Raw genomic sequence first — 9,661 nt, forward strand, 5'->3', positions numbered from 1 at the left:
CAAGAAAAATGAGTTAGCTCATTCTCTATATTATTTGCTTGCATTTTGTTTTCTTTCTCAGTTTTTCTTTTTCTTCCTTCTTGATCTGATTTTTCTTGTGCAACAAGATAACTGTATAAGCATGCATACATTTAAAAAAAGAGAAAAATAAAATTAAGAGTTAGTCTAAGGTTATGGAAGAGCTCAAAAGGGACTTTGAAAATCAAGTAAGAGAGATAGGGGAAATTTAGGAAAAGAATTGAGAGTGGTGTAAAAGAAAATACAAAAAGCTAATGAGGAAAAGAATGACTCAAAAAGTAAAATTGGCCAATTGGGAAAGAAGGTGCAAAAGTCCACCGAGGAAAATGCTTCCTTAAAAATTAGACTGGAAGGTAATTATTTTATGAGAAATCAAGATAATACAAAGCAAAACAAAAAAAAAATGAAAGAATAGAAAACAATATGAAATATTTCATTGGGAAAACAACTAGCCTAGAAAATAGATCCAGGAAAGATAATTTTAAAATTATTGGTCTACTTAAAAGTCATGATCCAAAAAAGAGCCTGGACATCAACTTTCAAGCAATTATCAAAGAAAACTATCCTGATATTCTACAATCAGAGGATAAAATAAAAATTGAAAGAATCCATTGATCACCTCCTAAAAGAGATTACAAAATGAAAATTCTCAGGAATGTTATAGCCAAATTCTTTTTTTTTCTGTTATTATGGCTTTTGGTTCTAGGAACACTCTTTATTGGGAATAAAGCAGTGTATTATAGTTCACAATCAATCACTAAATGAATAAACCTGGTGGTATGGTGTTGACGATTACATGACTTGAATCTGGGAAAAAGCCTTATTTCAAAAGTTCAGGGGAGTAGTGGAGAGTGGACATGCAGAAGAAAGTTCTCAAAGGAGAGAAATGATGACTGTGCTACTCACTTAATGAGGCATCAGATGCTTTTGGCTCCAACACTACTGGCTGGAAGAAGTGCCAGTCCTGGTAAACTGTGTCAGTGATCTTCATGACAGTACAAAAGATCCTATTATTTTTTTCATACTAAATGTAAGTAGATCAGAATTATTACCCCAAATCGATTTTCCAAATCAACCTGGAGAACTTTTTGATGTGTCCTCTATCATTCAGTTCTTTCTCAATACAAGCTCTAAAGTGACTGTTGTGTCATGGAACCTTTCATGTGCTCCCAGTTGTTAAGTTGTTATACAATGCATACAGGGTAGTGAGGGTTAACCCTGTGAGACCACCTCTTGCTACTCCACGAAGCCCACCTGTACATTTATACAACATTCCTGTCATGGTTCCAGCTGCTACTGTATTGACATCATCTTCAGTACCTTGTGTCTTTTCAATGACAACACCAAATGCACTATAGAGGAGAGCCAGAGAGCCCAGAGTGTTAGCCCATAGTGCCCCTTGTCTGGTTACCATATTCAAAATCTGAACATTTCTTGGCTTGGACCAGGACATCTTTCGTGTTTCCTTCAATCCAAGCCTCAAACCATTCACTGCTCCAAATGCAGCTCCTGTTATACAGCATCCTCCAATGGTAAAAAATGCCAATTCAAACCTGCCCCATATTTTATTGGCTCCAGTGGGTAAAATAAATTCATCTGTGTCCTGTATAAGATATCTGGGATCCACATTTATAGCCAAATTCTAAACTCCCAGGTCAAGGAGAAAATATTGCAAGCATCCAGAAAGAAGCAATTCAAGTATAGTGGAGCAACAGTCATGATAACACAAGAATTGGAAGCTTCTATATTAAAGGACTGGAAGGCTTGGAATGTGATATTTCAGAGAGCAATGGAGCTAGAATTATAACTAAGTATCACCTACCCAATAAAACTTAATATAATTCTTCAGAGGAAAAGGTGGATATTCAATGAAATAGAGGATTTTCAAACATTCATGATGAAAAGACCAGAGTTGAATGAAAATTTGATTTTCAAATACAGGATGCAGAAGAAGCATAAGGAGGTAATCAGGAAAGTGTTATATGGGATTTGATTAGGTTTATCTATTTACATTCATATATGAGAGGATGATACTTGTAACTTAGAACTTTCTCATTATTATGGCAATTTAAAGGAATATATATAAACAAAGGTACTCCTATGTATAGTGACCTTGATTTAGTATGCATATGTGTTTGCCTAAACTTATAACTTCATTTATACAATGAACTCCCAGTTAGGAACCTTCCCAGTTATACTAGTTCAGTAATTGTTCTTCAACTTATATGTATGTATGTATGTACTAAGGGATTTCCAATGTCATCAATATGTTTAATTTCCAGTAGAGAAAATTTTTCTATCAATTCAAATTAGATATCATTCCCTTGTACTTAACAATGTATTTATTCATATAGCTTAAGATGTAAGTCACTTTGGAGACTGCCCGTTCAGTCCAGTAAAATATCATCACTACTACCACCAGAACTTTTTCATACAAACTGTTGACAATTCTTTCCTAAACTTTGTAATATTGTGTTTTCACTTATTTATGACTTAAAAATAGCTGACTTCTTCATAGTTACTTAACTAATGTGTGTCAGAATCTAAGTCTTCCTGACTCCAAAGGAAACTTTCTATTAAAACAACATTATATATTTCTTGGCTCATGTATAGATTTTTAAATACACACACATATGTATATAGCTACTGTTTTAATTATTAGAATAGAATAGTAATTTTGTTTTGTGGTTTTAATTTTTTTTACATAATGGGATTAGTAGAAATTTATTGCACAAAAATGTGAAAGATCTTGAAGAAGGAATATGCCCATCTATCATCCTAGAAAATGGATATATCACAAAAATAATCTTCAATGAAGATAGCTGCAAGAGATATCCCTAGAAGAAGACCAGTTTTCTTTTTCTAAAATTTTTAATTTTCAAAATATGTGCATAGTTTTTAATATTAATCCTTGTAAAATCTAGTGTTCCAAAATTTTTCTCCCTCTCTTCCCACAACTCCTCCCTTAGGTAGCAAGTAATCCAATATATGTTAAATATGTACAATTGTTCTATACATATATCTAGCTGGACAAGAAAAATCTGATCAAAAAGGGAAAAAATGAGAAAGAAAACAAAAAGCAAGCAAACAACAATAACAAAAATGGTGAAAATACTATGCTGTGATCCACATTCAATCCCCATAGTTCTCTTTCTTGATGCAAAGGGCTCTCTCTATCACAAGTCTCTTAGAAATGGTGTAAATCACCTCATTGTTGAAAAGAGCCATGTTCATCATAGTTGATCATCACATAATCCGGTTGCTGTGTACAATGTTCTTTTGGTTCTACTCACTTCATTTAGCATCAGTTCATGTAAGTCTCTCATGTCTTTCTGAAATTATCCTGCTGATCTTTTCTTATAGAAAAATAATATTCTGTTACATTCATATACCATAAATTATTCAGCCATTCTACAATTGAAGAGCATCTCCTCATGGAAAACCAGTTTTCTACAGAAAGGAGAAATTTTAAATGTTAAGAGAAAATGCTGAGGATATAGGTAGAAGAGGACATTATTCATCAAGGAATAATCCAAAAGGAAGAGTAGTCTAAGTGAAGACAAGGATTAAAAAGGTTGGAGAGAACCTGGGGAGGAATAGTTTGATATAAGTCAGGATGAGGGAAAGGATAAACACCTACTGTGTGCCAAAAACATACTGTACAAAACACTTTACCAAAAAAAAAAAAACCCAAACATCTTATTTGGTTCTCACTATAGCCTTCTAAGGCAAGTGTTCTTATTGTCCTCATTTTTTATGGTTCAGGAAACTGAACATGGGCTTGTGACAGTGTCACAAAGCTAGTAAGTATTTAAGTCTCAAAGAGTGAAAACAACCAAAAAATGACAACAACAAAAGGAAGTTTTGTGTGGGATTTTTCTCAGTTGTTAAAAATAGGACAATGGACAAAGTTAGTTCCAAAATCCTAAATAGATTGTTTTGAGATGCCTATATAGGATTTCACACCTCTTACCCTCCCAGATTAAAGGGCCTTGTCAACAGTGTGGATCTCCAGATCTGAGAAGATAGCAAATAAGAATTCTATATTAATTTTCCTATATATATTATTTAATAGGCTCTTGCCTACACTGAAAGTGACTATGAATGGTTAACTATGGGGTTTTCTGTTAGAGAAAATAGATGATTAAAAAAAAAAAAAAAGGAACTGCATAGATTTTAACCTCCCCCAGACTCCCAAAGCTTCTTGTGAATGGGAATGTTTCTGCAATTACTCATCTGTAAAATGATCTGGAGTAGGAATCTACTCCAATATTTTTGCCAAGAAAACCCCAAGTGGGTCATGGAGACTGAGACATGACAGAAAATGATTAAACAATAACAATGAGTTAGATAGTGAGGAAGAAGTAGAACAAATCTTGTGGAAAGAATTGAAAAAGCCTGGAGTTGGGAATAGACCCCCTTTCCCCTACCCTAGTCCCAACTTATTTGAAAAAGTTGAATTTAATTATTTATCTTTCATTTTAATAATGGTGTTTCCCCTAAGGTGAAAAGCAAAAAACAAATGAACAAAACAAGGGAAGAAATATCTTAGCCCTAAGCTATATTGTTAGCAACTTTCCCACATCTCTGAGGTAGGTTGCTGAGAAAATTAATCACCTTCTCAGCAAGATAATGAAGCAAGACAGAAGATACTTTTATGTCTTATTACTTGTCCAACTCCTCTTTCTCCTAGTGGATTTTCATTAGGTCAGACTTTACCAGTTATCTGTGGGCAGAGAAAGGCCAAACAGGAATTTGGTGACTAACATCATTTTAGTTTCTCTATTAGAGTGCTCTTGGGCCACTTTAGGTGGTCACTTAGTGGGGTTGTTTAAATGTCCGCCCATAAGTTGAAGAGAAAGTTCAATTTTGCATAGGACAGATTCTCAATGTTGGAAAGAGGTTAAGGGGTCATTATCTAAAGCACACTTGTTTCATATGAAGAAGCAACTCTTCTTGTATCCATTCTCTCTTCTCAAGCAGATTGCTCCTCTTTTATCTCCACTCCCTGCCTTATCTTCAGTCTCTTCCTCTCTACTCACAAATATGCCACGGCTCCTCATCATCAAAAATCCACTTGATCCATCCACATCTGTTAGCTATTGTCCTATATTCTCTCTTTCTTTTTCTGGTCAAACTCCTTGAGAAGAATGTGGTCAATTGATGCCTTCATTTCCTTTCCTTTTATTTTTTCCCTAATTCTTTGCAGTCTGGCTTCTGACCTTATCATTCAACTAAAATTATTCTTTTCATCTTTTCTCAATCCTTATCCTCCTTGATTTATCTGTAACTTCTAATACTTCTATATACTCTATACTCTCACAACACTGCTTTCTCTTGATTTTCTTTCTATTTGTCCAAACCCTTCTCAGTCTCCATTACTAGTCATCTATCTCCTGCTAATTGTGAGAGTTCCCCCAAAGAATCACCAGGGCTCTGTCCTATGCACTCTCCTCTTCTGCCTCTTTACAGTATCATTTGGTAATCTCATCGACCCCTGTGGACCCCAGCTATCAACTCCATGTAAATGATTGTCATCTGATTGTCAGATTTCTTTGACCAATCCTAATCTTTCTTCTGATCTCCAATTCTACTTCTTCAATCACCTGTTGAACATTTTTCAAAATGTTTTGTAAGTATCTTGAATTCAACTTTCTCTAAAACCTTTCCCTCTTCCTAATTTCCCTCTTTCTGTTAAGATTTATACCTTCCTGACACCTGAGCTTATCTCTTGGTATCTATCAGAATAACCCTATACATATTGACTTAATTTTTTAAAAAATCACAGGTACTATGGAGGAAAAATAAATTCAACTTAGAAAAATAACAAGAATAGGGAAAGAAAGTAAGCTGGCCTGATATAGTAGCATCACCATCAGAAGAAAATTAGAAGTAAGTTGAGTCAGAGAGAAATTTCTTTATCCTTCTCTTCCTACTGCCAACATTGACCATAGTATCTTGCAACAGATTTACTTTACCATTAGAAGAATTGCTTTTAATAGCTGATAGAAGTTTTAGAACATTGGTTCAGGTGTCTAGATGATATAGTGAATAGAATAGTCGACCTAGAATCTGGAAGATCTTAGTTCAAATATAATTTTAAGCACTCTACTATATAACTGGGGGCAAGCCATTTAAATGCTCCTTGACTCAGTTTCCTTCATTGTTAAATAGAGATCAAAATAGAATTGATCTTTCAGGGTTGTGAAGATCAGATAAGGTAATACTTTTAAAGTGCTTAGCACAGAGCCTAATAAAAGCTTGAAAAATTCTTACTCTCCTCATCTTTTGAAGGCCCACAATGCATTAAGCTTTATCAGTTACTTTCTTGACCAGTGTGTACTACAATGCTAGTCAGACCATAGACATTTTTTATTAAAGCTATTAATAATAAAATAATAAAACCAGCTCTTTAGTTTTGTTTATTAGTTCAATAGTTTTTTTTTATTTTCATTTTATTAATCCCCCTTCTATTTTCAGAATTTCAAATTTGATATTTAATTGTTTTTTTTTTAATTTGTTCTTTTGCTAGCTTTTTTAGTTGCATGTCCAATTCATTGCTCTTCTCTTTCTCTATTTTATGCAAGTAAGCATCTAGATAATTACAACTTCCCCTAAGAACTTCTTTGGCTACATCCCATAAATTTTTGTATGTTGCTTAATTATTGTCATTTTCTTAGATGAAATTATCAATTGTGTCTATGATTTGTTGTTTCATCCAGTCATTTTTTAGTATTAAGTTATTTAATTTCAAATTAATTTTTGGTCTATTTTTCCCTGGCCCTTTATTACATGTGTTTTTTATTGCATCATGATCTGAAAAAGATGTATTTACTATTTCTGCCTTTTTACATTTGATTTTGAGGGTTTTATGCCCTAACACATGGTCAATTTTTGTGTAGGTTCCATGAACTGCCAAAAAAAAAGTATTCTCCTTTCTATCTCCATTCAATTTTCTCCAAAGATCTATCATACCTATGTTGTTATTGTTGTTTTTCTTTAGCTTGAAGCATTCTGTTCCAGGCTTTTACCTGTACTCTGTATGTATCACTCTGCTTTAAATGTACTTCTTGTAAACAACATATTGTAGGATTCTGGCTTTTAATCCAATTTGTTATCTGCTTCTGTTTTGTGGGATAGTTCATTCCATTCACATTCACACTTAAAACTACTAATTCTGTATTTCCTGCCATCATATTTTCCTTAAGTTATGCTTTTCTCTTTACTTTCCCCCTTGCCTCCTCCCCAGTACTTTGTTTCTCACCAGCACCTCCCTCAAACAACCCTCCCCATTTACAGTTCCCCCCTTTCTTATACCTTTCCCCTTCTACTTCTGTTCTCCCCTCTATTAGCCTCCCCTTTTCCTTTCCCCTTTCCTCTTTCCACTCTTACTTCCCTATATGGTGAGAAAAGTTTCTTTGTGAAGCTAAATATGTCTGATATTCTCTCTTTGAGCTAAATCTGATATAAGATTCATACAATGTTCATCCCCTTCTCTTCTTTCCCTCAACTGTAATAGGTCATTTTGGCCTCTTCATAAAATGTAATTTCCCCCATTTTACCTCTCTTTTCCTCTTCTTCCAGTATAATTTCCTTTGTACCTCTAGTTTCTTTTCTAGATTATCACAGTCAAATCAAAATATACCTGCACCCTCTAAGTATACCCATAACAGAGATACAGTTCTGAAGAGTTAAATATATCATCTTCCCCTATAGCAATGCAAGCTTTTTGGCTTTTAAAAGATAGCTATTTTTTTCTTTCCTTTTTACCTTTTTATGCTTCTCTTGATTTTTGTACCTGAAGATAAAATTTTCTGTTCAGCTCTGGCATTTTCATAAGAAATAAATGAAATTCACCTGTATCACTGAATGCCCATCTTTTCCCCTGAAAGATAATGCTTAATTTTGCTGGATAATTAATTCTTGGCTGTAATCCAAGTTCCTTTGCCTTTTGGAATATCAGATTCCAGACACTTTGATCCTGTAAAGTATAAACTGTTAGTTCCTAAATAATCCTGATTGTGACTCCTTGATACCTTCTGTTGGAAATTTATTATATTTCAAATATTTGTGGATTATGTTACTCCAAAACCAATTTAGAGGCTTGATTTGGTATTGATCTGAGGGACTCCAGAAGGAGCTCAGATAAAGACCTGTCTATTCTCTGTCATCTTGGCTCTGCTCCCCTGACCATAGAAATTGAAAAACAGACACTCAAGACCTATATGAAAGCAAGGACAAAGTTAACAATTCTTCTCTAACCTTTCTTTCTGCAAGATGCCTGTGAACAACCTTTATTTTTAGTCCACAAAATTTCTCTGTTCAATTTCACTGATAAAGGTCTTATTTCTCAAATATATAAGGAAATAAGTCAACTTTATAAAAATAAGAGCCACTGACAAATAGTCAATGGATATGAACAGGCAGTTTTCAGAAGAAATCAAAACTATCAATAGACTTAAGAAAAAATATTCTAAACCATTATTAATTAGAGAAATACAAACTAAAAATCCTTTGCCACCTTGAAGCTGATGATACAGAAAAGGAAAATAACAAATGCTGGAAAATATAAGGATATTAGTGTATTCTTGATGGAATTGTGAACTGATTCAACCATTCTGAAGGTACAATTTGGAATTGTGCCCAAAGGACTATAAAACTGCATGCTCTTTGGCCCAACAATACAACTATTGGTTTGAATCCCAAAGAAATCAAAGCAAAATAGAAAGAACATATATGTACAAAAATATTTATAGCACTTCTTTTGTGGTGGTAAAGAACTGTAAATTGAAAGCATGCCCATTAACTAGGAAATGACTGAACACATGCTATCTGATTATGATAAAAATGTTATTGTGTTTTATAAGAAATGTAAGAAATGACAAAGGGAATGGTTTCACAAAGACTTGGGAATACTTGCATGAACTGAAATAGCAAAGTAACTAGAACCAGGAGACTATCGTACACAAAAATAGCAATATTGTAATGAGGACCAATTGTGAAAAAGTTACCCTTATCTGATATAATTCCAAAGGAGTCATGATGAAAAATGTCTCTAGAAAGAGAATTAATGAATTCTGAATGCAGAGAGTGAAGCACAGTTTTTCCTTTCTTTATTCTTTTTTTTTGCAACATGACTAATATGGAAATATGCTTTACATGACTTCACATGTATAATTGGCATCACACGGCTTACCATGGTGTTGTTCATGCTTCATTCTCAAAGAGGACCAATGACATCAGGAAAGTGATGTCTTGACATGCAAGTGAATTGGATTTAAGTGAGGCAGAGCTGTGCAAAATCCTCAATCTTACTCTCTTTTCCAGTGTTTGGGAGTCCAATGTCAAGACATAAATCCAGATGGCTGATACAAACAAAAAGATAATCTCTGCTTGCTTGCCTCCTAAATGTTTAAAGGAGGGACTGAAGGGAAGGAGTGAATTTGGGCCTCAATTAAAAAAAAAAAAAAAAAAGAAAAAGAAATAAAGAAATAAAAAATACTCCTGGTCACTTTTTTCTGTGAGAGTGTGGGAATGACCATGACTACCTCACATTGAATCTCTTATTTTTTGTAGGGCTTTTTCTTTCCATCACTGGCTCCTGATTATCTAACTTCAATACCAGCTTCTGCAAGAGGCTTTT

At 34.0% G+C, this 9,661-nt stretch overlaps 1 pseudogene; it reads right to left on the reverse strand.

Moving 5' to 3' along the window:
• Window positions 1–712: 712 nt before the first annotated feature.
• Window positions 713–9,229, reverse strand: LOC141540590 (mitochondrial import inner membrane translocase subunit Tim23 pseudogene; annotated as a pseudogene).
• Between the last annotated feature and the right edge of the window lie 432 nt (window positions 9,230–9,661).

Source organism: Sminthopsis crassicaudata, chromosome 4 (genome assembly GCF_048593235.1).
Source record: "Sminthopsis crassicaudata isolate SCR6 chromosome 4, ASM4859323v1, whole genome shotgun sequence".
NCBI lineage: Eukaryota > Metazoa > Chordata > Mammalia > Dasyuromorphia > Dasyuridae > Sminthopsis > Sminthopsis crassicaudata.